The 15,334-nt window shown below is 44.4% G+C and overlaps 2 pseudogenes; one reads left to right on the plus strand and one right to left on the minus strand.

The window, feature by feature from the left end:
* Positions 1–2,657, minus strand: part of LOC112074844 (FAS-associated factor 2-like) — a 4,769-nt pseudogene extending 2,112 nt beyond the window's left edge.
* Positions 2,658–7,015: 4,358 nt separating this feature from the next.
* Positions 7,016–11,487, plus strand: LOC112074845 (FAS-associated factor 2-like; annotated as a pseudogene).
* Positions 11,488–15,334: the final 3,847 nt, after the last annotated feature.

The following is a 15,334-nucleotide window of genomic DNA, read 5'->3' on the forward strand; positions in this document are numbered from 1 at the left end:
ACACACAGAGAACGCGTTCAATTAACCAATGCACCTACAGGACCAGAGACGACGTATGGACGTCTCATTTACACTGACATCTACAGGACAGAGACGGACGTTACGCGGAGACGGTCACCACACTACTCTACAGGACAGAGACGGAGTACAGGAGACGTCACCACACTACATCTACAGACCAGAGACGTCATTACACTACATCTACAGGACCAGAGACGGACGTACGGGAGACGTCACACACACATCTACAGGACGAACACGGACGTACGGGAGACGTCACCACACACTCTACAGGACCAGAGACGTCACCCACACTACATCTACAGACCAGAGACGGACGTACGGAGACGTCACCACACTACATCTACACGACCAGAGACGTCATCACACTACATCTACAGGACCAGAACGGACGTACGGAGACGTCACACACTACATCTACAGGACCAGAGGACGTCATTCACACTACATCTACAGGACCAGACACAATCTCCACATTAGTGTTTTCATAATAGTAAAATAATCATACCTGGTTTCAAATACATTAAAACCACTTCCCATACTTTGTTTGAGTTTGTCTGGCGTGCCAGATGGGTTGGGCTCCGCACAGAGACCACTGGAATACATTTTAAAGTATTGGAGACCAGATCTGCAGTCCCTACGTTCAGACATCAGGTAGGATCAGTCCTTACCGGTCAGACATCAGGTAGGATCAGTCCCTTACCGTCAGACATCAGGTAGGATCAGTCCCTTACCGGTCAGACATCAGGTAGGATCAGTCCCTTACCGGTCAGACATCAGGTAGGATCATCCCTTACCGGTCAGACATCAGGTAGGTCAGTCCTTACCGTTCAGAAACAGTAGGATCAGTCCTTACCGGTCAGACATCAGGTAGGATCAGTCCCTTCCCGGTCAGACATCAGTAGGATCAGTCCCTTACCGTTCAACACAGGTAGGATCAGTCCCTTACCGGTCAGCATCAGGTAGGATCAGTCCCTTACCGGTCAGACATCAGTAGGAATTCAGTCCCTTACCGTTCAGACATCAGGTAGGATCAGCCCTTACCGGTCAGACATCAGGTAGGATCAGTCCCCTTACCGTTCAGACATCAGGTAGGATCAGCCCTTACCGTTCAGACATCAGGTAGGATCAGTCCCTTACGTTCAGACATCAGGTAGGATAGTCCCTTACCGTTCCAAGCGTTCAGACATCAGGAGGATCAGTCCCTTACCGGTCAGACATCAGTAGGATCAGTCCCTTACCGGTCAGACATCAGGTAGATCAGTCCCTTACCGGTCAGACATCAGGTAGGATCAGTCCCTTACCGGTCAGACATCAGGTAGATCAGTCCCTTACCGTTCCAAGCGGTCAGACATCAGGTAGGATCAGTCCCTTACCGTTCAGACATCAGGTAGGATCAGTCCTTACCGGTAGACATCAGGTAGGATCAGTCCCTTACGGTCAGACATCAGGTAGGATCAGTCCCTTACCGTCCAAGCGTCAGACATCAGGTAGTCTGGTTGGCCTCCATGATGAAGGTGAGCTGATTGAGGAGTCCTCTGATTGGATGAGCCCCTCCAGACGTCCCACCACCGTCATCTACGGTCCTTCAACATGATCATGGCCAGGAACGGGTAAGTGTTCTCACGCAAACGCCTGGGACACTGAGGTACAGACACACAGGGGAAAAAACAGAAACACACCAAACAACAGATTAAAACACTGAATAAAGTGATGGATAAAGAGATTCCACCTATATCTTAAGAGGACACGACACAAATCAATCCATGTTCCAGCACAAATGATTGACTTTTATCTTTAACCAATCAAACTGACTGAGAACATGTCTCATTACAGCAACAACAACGAGTGAAGGATGAGCCAGTTCCTCTTTTTTAGAATGTACTCCAGCTCAGGAGATCTAGTAGTGAAGACAGCGTGCAAGAGTAGACGATGTGTACCTCTGTATCCCTCAGGCCTGCTGGTGGAACAGGCCAGAAACAGCATCCTGGTGTTAAGGAAGGTCAGGACCTCTTCTGTACATAACGTGGAGCTGGAGGAAGATGGAAACAAAAGCATCATTAATATAAACAGTGAGAGGAAAGATTACAGAATACACTTTAAGGAAAATATCTAATATTGAAAGTGAGGTTATGAATAATACCAAACATGCCGCAAATAAGGAAAACGCAAGTATACCTCCCAATCAACTGAATACATATTCAAAACCAATTCTCAACAGAATCTGAATTATAATTAGTTGGTTATCTAAATGATTCTTTGCCAGGTCTCCTGAAAGGGGACTATAGCAAAAACAGGGCCTGGCCTTCCAGAGTTTGGGTTTTGCATTGTAGTATCATTGTGCGCATTTTGTTGCCTGTGTATGTGACTCATTGAAGTGATCACTTGTTAATTGGACCTACCGACAGAACGTGGTCCTGTATCCTTGGTGGTCCTCTGCCATGGAGGTAAACTAACAAGGTAGCGAGCTCAGTTTTGGCATCATTCAATGCCTTGAGGGGGGAAACAAAAACACACAGCTCACTGAATCACAAAAAAAAAAAGACAAACATACAGCTAATCGACCAAGTACACATGCGATCAAATCCACGTAGAACCTATATGACTTCTGAGAACACTCGCTTCTTTAAAACCATTTTAGTCGGTTGTTCAATAAATAAAACGATAGGGGTCAACTTTTTTGGGGGGGAAATGTTCTTCTGGAGTTTCTAACAATTCTTAATGGATGGTCAGGTAACTAGTACCCTCAATCCGAGATTGAAACTGGGGACATGAAGTAAACACACCTGGCTATATGTTCCTGGTAAAACACGGGATGCGATCGACTCCGTCTTCTCTTCAAAACTATGGGATGAGGAGACAACGTCCCACGGGGTCTGTGGACGCGTCACTGAGGTTGGCCTGACCCACGCAGGGCAAACCTGGGGAGGAGGAAGGAAGGGGAACCAATCAGTCACCTTTAATAGGAACGTCAGGCAGCTCATGTTTAATAAGGGGAATGATGGCCAAATCGGTTTCTTTGTATTACCTGATATGTCCAGAAAGTGTGTAATATTGTCAATCTGAAAGGTAGCATTATATGTAGTAACGTTCCATCCTATTAATCCCTGAAAAAGTAAGAAAAAGACCAGATGAGACATATGTCAGAACAGTGGAAAGATTCAATGAGAATCTACAGCTGTCAGCTGTGATTTCAGTTACGGACTTGATTCTGTAAGCAGAGTTGCCCCACCACCCAGCCCACACACCCAACCAATGTCGCTATGGCTAATGTCATTTTGCAGATCCTACCTTAGAGTGAGATGCAGAACCATTTACTGCAGTTATACCAGGACATATAAAGAGCCAAAAGAAGAAGAACAACATGAGAGACATAATGTTGTTACGTACCTAGGTTGTGGCCTGAGGACGATATAGCTATACACTCTGTGGTCTGCTGTGTTGACCCTGTAGACGGTCTGGAAGGCGGAGGGTTAAACACAACTGGGAATCCTTCTGCTTCGTTCAGTCTGTCCTGCACTGAGCCTGGGAACACACACACGACATATCCATGTTGATCTCCCTGGAACACCACAAGAAGACTAAACCGTGTCCGCAAAGCTCATGCAGATATTGAAGCCACCATTTTGTCACGAATACATATAATATATATATATATTACTGCACGTAGTATTTATAACAGTGCAACCTCTGAATAAACTATTGGATTCACGGTGCATCATAACCTGTCTATTCTTGGTAGTTCTCTCAGGGCCCACATCAAAAAGAGACATTCAATATTTTTGGGGTTGACAGTACCTTTACCTCCGATGTTTCAATTGTTTGTTCTAATGTGCGCCGACATTGGTCATAGACTCCAAACTGTCAAGTCCCTGAAATCAATGCAAAAAAATCTGAAGTCTCGCACTCTAGCACTGGTGTACGAGACTGGACAAATCTCCAATTGAATCAGTGAGGTGCGGGAATTGTTAGTTCAACGAATTTATTCCAATACGTATACTTCCTACAGGCCATTCCACATCTTGGTGCTGTGAGGACACGAGGGGGCTTACTAAGAATTAAACCAGTCATTGCTTGTCATGTGGTCAATAAGTTTGTGTCTGATAAGGCCGCTCTGGATAGAGCTCTGCTAAATGACTAAATGTAACATGTAAATGTTCACTCTCAAAACCATCTTCTAGCTAAAAAGACTAAGTAACGTTTAGCTGGCTGAACCAGTAAACTGCTCGCTACTAAGCCAACTGTCGTTAGCCTAGCTGTTGTTGGCGTAAAAGTAAGCCAAGTGTGCAGATAACCAAGTTAAACATTTCTTTCTAATCACCCTAACCTGATTTAAGTTGTTGATACGCTTATTTGGGGAATTGTCGGGAACGAACTAGCAACTCAACCAATATTTGGATAGAATGAATTGGTGTGTTGCTAGATTAGATATAATTAACGTAGCAAGTTAGCTAACGTTAGCGTGGCGCTAGGGTATCAAAATTATATTGTCCAAAAGCGTTCTTTTACATCCCTTAGCGGTGCTTTATTTTAAAGCAAGTTCCTTCATATATCTAAACTAGATAATATGGAGTTATACTAAAAATTACTTAAACCTGAAGAAAGGCTGGACTACCCTGAAATTGAATGGAGTTTTTCGGTCTGCGCCTGATAAATTCCTGCCTCCTATTGGCGCCGCCATCTACCTTCGCCAACACAGTGATGTGCAGTTGCGACGATTCGTTATTTTTGAGACGACTCTTTTACTGACTCGAGAGTCATGATTCGTTTTTTTCTGAGTGACCTGGTCCGTCTTTAGATGTGTCGTTTTGACCTGCCTAGTGCTTGGCCGCAATTGAATCTCAGCAGGATTGATACACGCTTTGCTTCTGGCTCAGTGGCTTCCAGAGGACTGTCCGACCACCAACCTGTCTTGTCATATGCGACGGAAAATTGATAATGAGCAATAGTACATAGAGAAGACAAAATAATGATTAGAACTGATAAATTTGGATATGGTGCTAAGAAGACTGCAATTTATTGATTATTGAATGTTACGGAAACAGCTTTGGTAGAACAAAAACATGCCATGGCAAACTCGAGAACTAAAGCCAATTTACGTTTGATCGAAAATCTGTGGTCGGAGTTCATAGGAGGGTGTAGGCGCAATTTGCGAGAGGCCCAGAGGCATGATGAGGACAAATTGGCTCTAGGCGGGGTAATGTGCACCTCTTCGACCATTTTTGCAATAATGTGATGAGCTCTAAGGCTCTCACATTATTGCAAAATGTGAGAGGTGCACATTGACCCCGCCTAGAGCTCAATTTGTCCTCATCATGCCTCTGGAGCCTCCGCAATTGCGCCACACCCTCCATATGAAGCTACCGACCACATTTTCGGATCAAACATAAATTGGCTTTTAGTTCTCTGAGTTGCTGAGCATTTTTGTTTCTACAAAGCTGTTTCCGTAACATTCAATAATCAATAAATTGCAGTCATTCTTGCACCATGATCCAATTATCAGTTCTAATCATGTATTTGTCTTCTCTATGTACTATGCTCATTATCAATTTTCCGCGCATATGACAGACAGTTGGTGTCGGAACAGTCCTCTGGAGCCACTGAGCCAGAGCAGCGTGTATCAATCCTCTGTAGGAATCATTGCGGCCAGCACTAGCAGGTCAAACGAACATCTTAAAACGACCGAGTCACTCAGAAAAACGAATCATGACTCTCGAGTCAGTAAAAAGAGTCGTTCAAAAATAACGAATCGTCGCGAACTGACATCACTGTTTGCGAGGTAAGATGGCGCGCCAGAGGAGCAGGAATTATCTCAGGCGCAGACCGAAAAACTCCTTCAATTTCAGAGTCAGCCTTTCTTCAGGTTTAAGTAATTTTTATATACTCCATATTAATCTATGTTTAGATATATGAAGGAACTTGCTTAAAATAAAGCACGCTAAGGGTGTAAAAACGCTTTTTTGACAATATAATTTTATACCCCTAGCGCCACCGCTAACGTTAGCTAACTTGCTACCGTTAATGTTATATTTAATCTAGCAACACACCAATTATTTTCTATCCTAAATATTGTCTTGAGTTGCTAGTCGTTCCCGACAATTCCCCCAAAGAAGCGTATCAACAAACTTAAATACAGTGTAAGGTGAATTAGAAAGAACATGTTTAACTTGGTTATCTGCAGCACTTGGCTTACTTACGCCAACTAACTAGCTAGGCTAACGACAGTTGGCTAGCTAGCTAGCAGTTTACTTGGTCAGCCAAGCTACGTTACTTAGCTTTTTAGCTAGAAGATGGTTTGAGAGTGAACATTTACATTTACATTTAAGTCATTTGCAGACGCTCTTATCCAGAGCGACTTATCAGACACAACTTATGACACATGACAAGCAATGACTGGTTAATTCTTAGTAAGGCCCCCCTCTGTCTCATCCAGACCCAAGATGTGGAAATGGCCTGTAGGAAGTAACGTATTGGAATAAATTCGTTGAACCTAACAATTCGCCATCCTCACTGATCAATTGGAGATTTGTCCGTCTCGTGTACACCAGTGCTAGATGTGAGAATTCAGATTTTTTTGCATTTTGATTTTCAGGACTTGACAGGTTTGGAGTCTATGGACCAATGTCGGCGCACATTAGAACAACACAATTGGAACATCGAGGTAAGTAGCTGTCAACCCCAAAATATATGAATGTCTCTTTTTGATGTGGGCCCTGAAGACTACAAAATAGACAGGTTATGATGCACCCAGTGAATCCAATAGTTTATCAGAGGTTGCACTGTTATAAATAACTACGTGCAGTAATATATAATATTATAATATATGTATCTCGTGACAAATGGTGCCTTCAATATTCTGCATGAGCTTTGCGACACGGGTTTAGTCTTCTTGTGGTGTCCAGGGTGAGATCAAATGGATAATGTCGTGTGTGTGTTCCCAGGCTGCAGTGCAGGACAGACTGAACGAGCAGAAGGAGTTCCCAGTGTGTTAACCCTCCGCCCTCCAGACCGTTACAGGTCAACACAGCAGACCACAGAGTGTATAGCTATATCGTCTCCAGGCCACAACCTAGAGTACGTACACACATTATGTCTCTCATGTTGTTCTTCTCTTTGCTCTTTATATGTCACTGGTAAACTGCAGTAAATTGTTCTTGCATCTCAACTCTAAGGTAGACTCTGCAAAATGACAAAGCATACACAGTGGCAACCTCCTGCTTACAGAATCAAGTCCGTTAACTGAAATCATCCAGCTGACAGCTGTAGTATTCTCATTGAATCTTTCCACTGTTCTGATCATCATGTCTCATCTGGTCTTTTCTTACTTTTTCAGGGATTAATAGGATGGAGTTACTACATGATAATGCTACCTTTCAGATTGACATATTACACACTCTGGAGCATATTCAGGGTAATACAAAGAACCGTATTTGGCCATCAGTTCCCCTTATAAACATGCAGCTGCCTGACGTTCCTATATAAAGGTGACTGATTGGTTCCTCCTCCTCCTCCTCCCCAGGTTTGCCCTGCGGTGGGTCAGGCCAGACCCTCGTGGACGCGTTCACAGAACCCCGTGGGTGACGTTGTCTCCTTCATCCATAGTTTTGAAGAGAAGTACGGTCGATCGCACCAGTGTTTTACCAGGAAATATAGCCCAGGTGTGTTACTCAGGTCCCCAGTTCAATCTCGATGTGAGGTACTAGTACCTGACCATCCATAAGAAGTATGTTAGAACTCAGAAGAACATTTCCCCCCCAAAAAGTTGACACACCCTACGTTTATTTTATTGAACAACCGACAAATGGTTTTAAGAAAGCGATGTTCCAGAATCCATATAGGTTCTACGTGGATTGATTCCATGTGTAACTTGGTCGATAGCTGGTAGTGTTATTCAGTGAGCTGTGTGTTTTTTGTTTTCCCCCCTCAAGGCATTGAATGATGCCAAACGTGAGCTCGCTATCGCACTTGTTAGTTTACCTCCATGGAGAGGACCACCAGGATACAGACCAGTTCTGTCGGTAGGTCCAATAACAAGTGATCACTTCACATGAGGTCAAAATACAAAGGCAACAAAATGCACAATGATACTACAATGCAAACCCAAACTCTGGAAGGCCAGGCACCTGTTTTGTACTATTGTCCCTTTCCAGGGAGACCTGGCAAGAATCATTAGATAACCAACTAATTATAATTCAGATTCTGTTGATAATTGGTTTGAAATATGTATTCAGTTGATTGGAGGTATACCTTGCGTTTTCCTTATTTGCGGCATGTTTGGTATTATTCATATACCCTCCACTCTTCAATATTAGATATTTTCCTTAAAGTGTATTCTGTACATCTTTCCTCTCACTGTTTATATTAATGATGCTTCTGTTTCCATCTTCCTCCAGCTCCACGTATGTACAGAAGAGGTCCTGACCTTCCTTAACACCAGGATGCTGTTCTGGGCCTGTTCCACCAGCAGCCTGAGGGATACAGAGGTACACATCGTCTACTCTTGCACGCTGTCTTCACTACCTAGATCTCCTAGAGCTGGAGATACATTCTAAAAAGAGGAACTGGCCTCATCCTTCACTCGTTGTTGTTGCTGTAAATGAGGACATGTTTCTCAGTCAGTTTGATATGGTTAAAGATAAAAGTCCAATCATTTGTGCTGGAACTATGGATGATTTGTGTCCGTGTCCTCTTAAGATATGAGGTGGAATCTCTTTATCCATCACTTTATTTCAGTGTTTTAATCTGTGTTTGGTGTGTTTTCGTTTTTCCCCTGTGTGTCTGTACCTCAGTGTCCCAGGCGTTGCTGGTGAGAACACTTACCCGTTCCTGGCCATGATCATGTTGAAGGACCGTAAGATGACGGTGGTGGGACGTCTGGAGGGGCTCATCCAATCAGAGGACCTCCTCAATCAGCTCACCTTCATCATGGAGGCCAACCAGACCTACCTGATGTCTGAACGCTTGGAACGGAAGGGACTGATCCTACCTGATGTCTGACCGGTAAGGGACTGATCCTACCTGATATCTGACGGTAAGGGACTGATCCTACCTGATGTCTGAACGGTAAGGGACTGATCCTACTGATGTCTGAACGCTTGGAACGGTAAGGGACTGATCCTACCTGATGTCTGACCGGTAAGGACTGATCCTACCTGATGTCTGACCGGTAAGGGACTGATCCTACCTGATGTCTGACCGGTAAGGGACTGATCCTACCTGATGTCTGACCGGTAAGGGACTGATCCTACTGATGTCTGAACGCTTGGAACGGTAAGGACTGATCCTACCTGATGTCTGAACGGTAAGGACTGATCCTACTGATGCTGAACGGTAAGGGACTGATCCTACCTGATGTCTGAACGGTAAGGGACTGATCCTACCTGATGTCTGACGGTAAGGGACTGATCCTACCTGATGTCTGAACCGTAAGGGACTATCCTACCTGATGTCTGACCGGTAAGGGACTGATCCTACCTGATTGTCTGACCGGTAAGGGACTGATCCTACCTGATGTCTGACGGTAAGGGACTATCCTACCTGATGTCTGACCGGTAAGGGACTGATCCTACCTGATGTCTGACGTAAGGACTGATCCTACTGATGTCTGAACGGTAAGGGACTGATCCTACCTGATGTCTGACCGGTAAGGGACTGATCCTACCTGATGTCTGACCGGTAAGGACTGATCCTACCTGATGTTCTGACCGGTAAGGGACTGATCTACCTGATGTCTGACCGGTAAGGACTGATCCTACCTGAGTCTGACGTAAGGATGATCCTACCTGATGTGAACGGTAAGGGACTGCAGATCTGGGTCTCCAATACTTTAAAATGTATTCCAGTGGTCTCTGTGCGAGCCCAACCCATCTGGACGCCAGACAAACTCAAACAAAAGTATGGAAGTTGTTTTAATGTATTTGAAACCCAGTATGATTATTTTACTATTATGAAAAACACTAATGTGGAGATTGTGTCTGGTCCTGTAGATGTAGTGGATGACGTCTCTGTCCTGTAGATGTAGTGTGGTGACGTCTCCCGTACGTCCGTCTCTGGTCCTGTAGATGTAGTGTGATGACGCTCTGGTCCTGTAATGTAGTTGTGGTGTCTCCCGTACGTCCGTCTCTGGTCCTGTAGATGTAGTGTGGTGACGTCTCTGGTCCTGTAGATGTAGTGTGGTGACGTCTCCCGTACGTCCGTGTCTCGTCCTGTAGATGTAGTGTGGTGACGTCTCCCGTACGTCCGTCTCTGGCCTGTAGATGTAGTGTAATGACGTCTCTGGTCCTGTAGATGTAGTGTGTGGACGTCTCCTGTACGTCCGTCTCTGGTCTGTAGATGTAGTGTGGTGACGTCTCCGTACGTCCGTCTCTGGTCCTGTAGATGTAGTGTAATGACGTCTCCCATACGTCTGTCTCTGGTCCTGTAGGTGGATGTAGGTAATTGAACGCGTCTCTGGTGTGTTTTCCAGGAGGAGAGGAACCAGACGCAGGTGTTGCGGGCGCAGCAGGACGAGGCCTACTGGAGTCGCTGAGAGCCGACCAGGAGAAGGACCGAGAAGAAGGAGGAGCAGGACAAGGTTCAGGCGGAGGAGGAGAAGGTCGCAGACCGTCCTGGCCGAGGAAATGAGGAGGAGGGTGAAACGAGGGTCTTTAATACTCTGTCCTCTCTCTCGCTCTGCCTACATAAAACCGTTCCTTTTCTTGGTTCTATGTTATTTTAATAATTAGTTGTTGACTGTGGATAACATATTCTGTGTTTTAGACGTTGGAGGAAGAAAAGGAGCTTAAGCAGAATGTCTTCCCCCGAACCCCAGCAGCGACCCGACAGCGTCAAGATAGTTTTCAAACTGCCTAACGACACCAGAGTAGAGAGGCGGTTCCTCTTCCCAGTCTCTGACGGTACGAACACAGCTCTGCTCTCGTCAACTTACAGGTGGTGGCATTTTAACTGGCCTGGTGTTACCAGTGGGGCTTGACTCCCAATTCTACACCTGTGGTGTCATTTTAACTGGCCTGGTGTTTACCAGTGGGGCTTGACTCCCAATCTACACGTGTAGTGTCATTTTAACAGTTTGTTTTAACTGACCTGGTATATACCAATGGAACGTATATAAAAGAGCACCCATGTCTCCCTCTGTGTTCCAGGTAATATATCGACTTCCTGTTCTCATTGAAGGAGACCCCGGAGAAATTCCAGATAGTTACAAACTTCCCCGCCGGGTTCTGCCCTGCCTTCCCACGGAGGAGCAGCCCAACCCACCCAGCCTGAAAGAGGCCGGCCTCAGCCGTTCCGAGGTCCTCTTTGTTCGAGACCTCACAGAAGATTGACACCTACGCTAACCTTCTCCTCAACCTCCACCATGAGGAAAATAACTGTTGTCTCTTTTTTTTCGTTGTTTCTTCACCCATATTTTTTTTGTTTAAATGGCCGTTGTGCACAACAAGGGATCACTGTCTGAAATAACGAAACTCTAACACAAAACATAATTTAGCCCTGTTCTATCCCCCCGGCCGTCTCGCCCCACATGATACCCCTCCTCTCTCCTCCAGTTTAATTTGGTTGTGTTTTAAAGGAGAGCAATGTGAACTACCCTCCCTGTACATACGTTAGCTATTTAAAGAACAAGGCTGAAAAAGCACTACCTTTTTTTCTTTTTTAAATATTCAATCAAAGTTGACTCTATAATGTAATTGTCTTTGAAATGACCAAACAAACGAGGGCCCACAGCTTTGACGTGTGGCTTTACCTGTCTCTAGTATAACAGTCTGCCTGTGGTGATTTTCATAGATGCCTATTTCTCCTGTAACATCGGAATGGCTGGTCATGTTTAAGATGTCATTTTCCAACAACTATAAATTAAACATTTTTAAAATGTTGTGGTGGTTTTCTTGGTCCATCTTCTTGGTCTAAAAATCTCAGCCTTCCTATCAGCCCACAGAAACTCTGCTAACCTGGAAATCATGTCAGTTTAAATATTTTTATAGGTACGCTATAAATACAAAAGTATGTGTGCACCCTTCAAATTGGATTTGCTGACAGGTGTATAAAATCAAGCACACAGCCATGCAATCTCCATAGACAAACATTGGCAGTAGAATGGCCTTACTGAAGAGCTCAGTGACTTTCAATGTGGCACTGTCATAGGATGCCACCTTTCCAAGAAGTCGATTTGTCAAATTTCTGCCTGCTAGAGCTGCCCCCGGTCAACTGTAAATGCTGTTATTGTGAAGTGGAAACGTCTAGGAGCAACAACGGCTCAGCCTAGAAGTGGTAGGCCACACAAGCTCACAGAACGTACCGCCAAGTGCTTAGTGCGTAAACATTGTCCTCCTGTTCCAACACTCACTACGAGTTCCAAACTGCCTTTGGAAGCAACGTCAGCACAATAATTGTTAGTGGGGAAGTTCATGAAATGGGTTCCATGGCAGAGCATCCGCGCACACAAGCTTAAGATCCCAATGCCAAGCATCGGCTGGAGTGGTGTAAAGCTCGCCGCCATTGGACTCTGGAGCAGTTGGAAACGCGTTCTCTTGGAGTGATGAATCCCGCTTCACCATGTGCAGTCCAACAGACAAATCTGGGTTTGGAGGATGTCAGGAGAAAGCTACCTACCCTAATGCATAGTTCCAATGGTAAAGTTTGTGGAGAGGAATAATGGTCTGGGGCTGTTTTTCATGGTTCGGGCCCTGACCTCAACCCCATCTAACACCTTTGGGAATGCAGACTTTGGAATACCGACTGCGAGCCTGGCCTAATCGTCCAACCTCACTAATGCTCTTGTGGCTGAATGGAAGCAAGTCCCCGCAGCAAGTTCCATCATCTAGTGGAAAGCCTTCCCAGAAGAGTGGAGGCTGTTATAGCAGCAATGTTCCAACATCTAGTGGAAAGCTTCCCAGAAGAGTCGAGGCTGTTATAGCAGCAATGTTCCAACATCTAGAGAAAGCCTTCCCAGAAGAGTGGAGGCTGTTATAGCAGCAATGTTCCAACATCTAGTGGAAAGCCTTCCCAGAAGATGAGGCTGTTATAGCAGCAATGTTCCAACATCTAGTGGAAAGCTTCACAGAAGAGTGGAGGCTGTTATAGCAGCAATGTTCCAACATCTAGTGGAAAGCCTTCACAAAGAGGTGGAGGCTGTATAGCAGCAAAGTGGGGGACCAACTCCATATTAACACCCATTGATTTTGAACTATGTTCATCCTATCTCACAAGATCACATTCCTTTTCTCAGCACAGTATGAGAGCCTAGGGCTCTGGTCTAAAGTAGTGCACTATATAGGGAATAGTGTTCCATACTAGCATTCATGACAACTTTCCGTGAACTCTAATGGTGATTGCAGCGAAAACAGGCAAAGGGGCGGTTGTAATATTGGTATACATCATACGTTTATTAGTGAACAACACTCTCAAATCAGCCACGATAAAAAATAAATGATTGCACGACTCGGTAAAGCAGAACTAGCAACTTTCAGTTTAAAAAAGTACAAATCTGAAAAATGTCAATCAGTATACAGGTGTGTATATATAATACACTATAACTAGTTAAATGCTACAAAACAATATGATTCCAATGGAATGAAACATAGCATTAAGAACCATTTTCCTAATATACATAATATAATATATTAGCTATTATTTTTTATCTTTTCAAAATCCAAACTGGCAAAATTGAGGTAACTGTAAATGTGCAAGTACCAAAGCAACATCTGGTTTCTAACACCGAACATGCCCCTGGCCCGTTGGGTGGGAGCCCCCTAGAAGCTGGAGGGAGCAGTAGGATCAGTACACAGACCCACTATTCCACCACAGCAACACATCATTGGAAAACAGTGGAAATCTACGGCGCAACACGAAATCAAATCCTAAATAAAAATGATTTTAAGCTGCTTATTATTGGAACACCATTTTCTTCTATTTGTTTTCCTTTGCACCACACAAGCTGTGAGATTATTCATTAATTGGATCACAAGAAAAGACAAGATTCTATTTTTTCATTCGTCGTTATGTTTTGATTTTAAAATGACTTCAGCCTTTACAATATGGTCATTAAAGCCTGCCAAATAGATGTTTACTCCCAAAACCACGACGCTAATGTTTTCAATAAGGTGAATTTTAAAAAAACGATCTAGATGTCAAATCTACATTGTGAATAAAGTAGGAGGTTATTAGTTTGACTAACTTTTTTATTTATTAATGTCCTTAACTGTGTTGAATGTAACGGACCTTTTTTAAGGCTATTACCATAGCAACATGCTCTAAGAATCCCTCCGATCAGATCCACATGTCAAAACAGCATCATACCTAATCAGATCAGAATGGTTTTTCACTATGGCTTTTCAGTGACCTAAAGTTCCAGACATGTTTATTATCCGAGGCAATAATAACATAGCAGACATACTATAAAACAAACAACTTTAAAATCCTGGATTCTCCCCAGTTCCTAGTCCAGACCACTTTTATTTTAAAAAAGCGCAAATAAAATCTTGTAGTGATTAGTTCTCACACTACATCTACAGGACCAGAGACGGACGTACGGGAGACGTCACCACACTACATCTACAGGACCAGAGACGTCATCACACTACATCTACAGGACCAGACACAATCTCCACATTAGTGTTTTTCATAATAGTAAAATAATCATACCTGGGTTTCAAATACATTAAAACAACTTCCCATACTTTTGTTTGAGTTTGTCTGGCGTGCCAGATGGGTTGGGCTCGCACAGAGACCACTGGAATACATTTTAAAGTATTGGAGACCCAGATCTGCAGTCCCTTACCGTTCAGACATCAGGTAGGATCAGTCCCTTACCGGTCAGACATCAGGTAGGATCAGTCCCTTACCGTGGTGACATCATCGTAGATCAGGTAGGATCAGTCCCTTACCGTCAGACATCAGTTAGGATCAGTCCTTACCGGTCAGACATACGCGTAGGATCAGTCCCTTACCGGTCAGACATCAGGTAGGATCAGTCCCTTACCGTTCAGACATCAGGTAGGATCAGTCCCTACCGGTCAGACATCAGTAGAATCAGATCCCTACCGGTCAGACATCAGTAGATCAGTCCCTTACCCACTCAGACATCAGAGTAGGATCAGTCCCTTACCGGTCAGACATCAGGTAGGATCAGTCCTTACCGTCAGACATCAGGTAGGATCAGTCCCTTACCGTTGCAGACATCAGGTAGGATCAGTCCCTTACCGTTCAGACATCAGGTAGGATCAGTCCCTTACCGTTCAAACATCAGGTAGGATCAGTCCCTTACCGTTCAGACATCAGGTAGGATCAGTCCCTACCGTTCAGACATCAGCCTAGG

The sequence above is a fragment of the Salvelinus sp. IW2-2015 genome, unplaced genomic scaffold, assembly GCF_002910315.2.
Source record: "Salvelinus sp. IW2-2015 unplaced genomic scaffold, ASM291031v2 Un_scaffold2846, whole genome shotgun sequence".
NCBI lineage: Eukaryota > Metazoa > Chordata > Actinopteri > Salmoniformes > Salmonidae > Salvelinus > Salvelinus sp. IW2-2015.